This window comes from Pseudophryne corroboree, chromosome 6 (assembly GCF_028390025.1).
Source record: "Pseudophryne corroboree isolate aPseCor3 chromosome 6, aPseCor3.hap2, whole genome shotgun sequence".
NCBI classification, from domain to species: Eukaryota; Metazoa; Chordata; class Amphibia; order Anura; family Myobatrachidae; genus Pseudophryne; species Pseudophryne corroboree.
Window position 1 is genome coordinate 98,916,188 of NC_086449.1, and position 3,080 is coordinate 98,919,267.

Consider the following 3,080-nt stretch of genomic DNA (forward strand, 5'->3'; position numbering starts at 1 on the left):
GTTTCTGTAGTGTAGTGGTTATCACGTTCGCCTAACACGCGAAAGGTCCCCGGTTCGAGACCGGGCAGAAACAGTTTTTCTTTTTGTATCACAACCAGGCATGTGCTCATTATTTTATTGTATAGATTCGTTCTCATATACCTAGCCTCAATAAACCATGCAGTGCAAGACACATGGCGTTGGTATGCTGTCACATCACGTGCAATGCAACTTGCATTGAGTGACTTTTTTGCATCTTTTTTGCCTAAAAATGCATCTTAGTCACCAGTAAACGTGACAAGCCACTTCATGAGACTGCACTTGTTAATTTGATATTGGACACTTGTGTATTTGTGTGCGTCTGAGTCTGTATATAAAGCACAAAAGAACATGACATAAAAAAAGCCACCGCTGCTGCATTATGGAACTTGATATACAGGTTCAGACTCAGTCAAATACAGATATACAAGTGTCACATAGCAAATTAATCAGTGGAGTGTCAGGAAGTGATTTGTTGCATCCATGTGCGACTAAGCACATTTTCTGGTGCAAAAGATGCAAAAGTAATGCTCTTTGCAAGTTGAGTTGCATGGAATCTGGTGCACCGAAAAGGCCTGGTTTACACAACTGCAGCAATTGTGTATCAGGCCACATCTGTATGTAGTGGATTTGAGTGTATGCAAAACAGGGTGCATCAAAGTTAACATTACAATGTCAGTGTTGGCTTAGCGCATACTTGCCTACCTGACCCTCTCCATGAGGGAAAAAATGCTCTGTTCCAGGACTTTCCTGATAATATATGATTGCTATCACCCTTGGTGAGCTAGTTAATTGATAAGAAAGGTGTTTGACCACAGGTGATGGCAATCATACATTACCAGGAAAGTCCAGGTACAGAGCATTTTCTCATTTACTCCTATATAATACTGCTGGTCCCCAGTCCCCACAATAAAGCAGTGTGAGCACAGATATATGCAGCACACTGAGCACAGATATGTGGCGTTTTTCAGGCAGAGAACGTATAATACTGGTGGTCACTGGTCAGCAAAACTCTGCACTGTACTCCTCCTATATAATACTGCTGATCCCCAGTCCCCACAATAAAGCAGTGTGAGCACAGATATATGCAGCACACTGAGCACATATATGGAGCGTTTTTCAGGCAGAGAACGTATAATACTGGTGGTCACTGGTCAGCAAAACTCTGCACTGTACTCCTCCTATAATACTGCTGGTCCCCAGAATAAAGATATTTGCAGCCCTCTGAAAGTTCTGAAACAAAGTGAGAGGACGCCAGCCACGTCCCCTCACTATCATTTCCAATGCACGAGTGAAAAATGGCGGCGACGCGCGGCTCCTTATATAGAATCCGAATCTCGCGAGAATCCGACAGCGGGATGTTGACGTTCGGGCGCGCTCGGGTTAACCGAGCAATACTGGAGTATCCGAGTATGCCTCGGACCCGTGTAAAATGGGTGAAGTTCGGGGGGGTTCGGATTCCGAGGAACCGAACCCGCTCATCAGTACTCTAAACCTATTTATTCCATAATTGTAACTCTTTTCTCCATTTCTATTCTGTCCTGCCCCAAAAAACTGCTTCCCTCTTTATGTCCATACTGATTTCCTTTTTGACTTTGTCCTGTTAATTACTTACAAACTTAGATGATCCAAATCACAATTGTAATACACTAAAATGACCTGCTACCTTTAAGAAAATCAATGCACCATGATAGAGCATTGCAGACAATCCTACTCACTCTGACTTCATTCTTTTCAAATTCAAGTTCTCCACTCACAGCTGCTCTCTTTCAAAACAGTCTTACTTCCTTCAAATCTGTTATCTCCTCCCATTTCTCCATGCTTATATAGAATTTTGTTAACATCAATGTCCACCTTTCCCTATCCTCCCTCCTCTGTTCCCTAATAAACCTAGTTATTTCAATTAGCTTTTTATTCAAAATTGTTCTAGCCATCGATTTCTATCTTCCTTAAATTCTTGTCCTGCACAAACATTTAATTATGGCCAACCTACCCCTTCATCCTCTTTTGTCACTGGTGACAAATTGTGTCCCCTTTCCATTTGCCCTTTTGACCCTATTCCCTCCCACTTCCTCTATTTCCACATCCATACTAAATACTTGCTACCATTTACAAGAATGCAAACACTAGGCCATGAGTTTCTGTAGTGTAGTGGTTATCACGTTCGCCTAACACGCGAAAGGTCCCCGGTTCGAGACCGGGCAGAAACAGTTTTTCTTTTTGTATCACAACCAGGCATGTGCTCATTATTTTATTGTATAGATTCATTCTCATATACCTAGCCTCAATAAACCATGCAGTGCAAGACACATGGCTTTGGTATGCTGCCATATCACGTGCAATGCAACTTGCGTTGAGTGACTTTTTTGCATCTTTTTTGCCTAAAAATGCATCTTAGTCACCAGTAAATGTGACAAGCCACTTCATGAGACTGCACTGGTTAATTTGATATTGGACACTTGTGTATTTGTGTGCGTCTGAGTCTGTATATAAAGCACAAAAGAACGTGACATGAAAAAAGCCACAGCTGCTGCATTATGGAACTTGATATACAGGTTCAGACTCAGTCAAATACATATATACAAGTGTCACATAGCAAATTAATCAGTGGAGTGTCAGGAAGTGATTTGTTGCACCATGTACGACTAAGCCCATTTTCTGGTGCAAAAGATGCAAAAGTAATGCTCTTTGCAAGTTGAGTTGCATGGAATCTGGTGCACCGAAAAGGCCTGGTTTACACAACTGCAGCAATTGTGTATGAGGCCACATCTGTATGTAGTGGATTTGAGTGTATGCAAAACAGGGTGCATCAAAGTTAACATTACAATGTCAATGTTGGCTTAGCGCATACTTGCCTACCTGACCCTCTCCATGAGGAAGAAAATGCTCTGTTCCTGGACTTTCCTGGTAATGTATGATTGCCATCACCCTTGGTGAGCTAGTTAATTGATAAGAAAGGTGTTTGACCACAGGTGATGGCAATCATACATTACCAGGAAAGTCCAGGAACAGAACATTTTCTCCCTCATGGAGAGGGTCAGGTAGGCAATTATGGCTTACAG

The 3,080-nt window shown here is 42.1% G+C and overlaps 2 non-coding genes across 2 annotated transcripts; both read left to right on the forward strand.

Annotated features, from left to right (window-relative positions):
* On the forward strand, positions 1-73 carry TRNAV-AAC (transfer RNA valine (anticodon AAC)). Its single transcript has one exon. It is a non-coding gene; the product is annotated as a tRNA-Val (tRNA).
* Positions 74-2,155: 2,082 nt separating this feature from the next.
* TRNAV-AAC (transfer RNA valine (anticodon AAC)) lies at positions 2,156-2,228 on the forward strand. The gene has a single exon. It is a non-coding gene; the product is annotated as a tRNA-Val (tRNA).
* Positions 2,229-3,080: the final 852 nt, after the last annotated feature.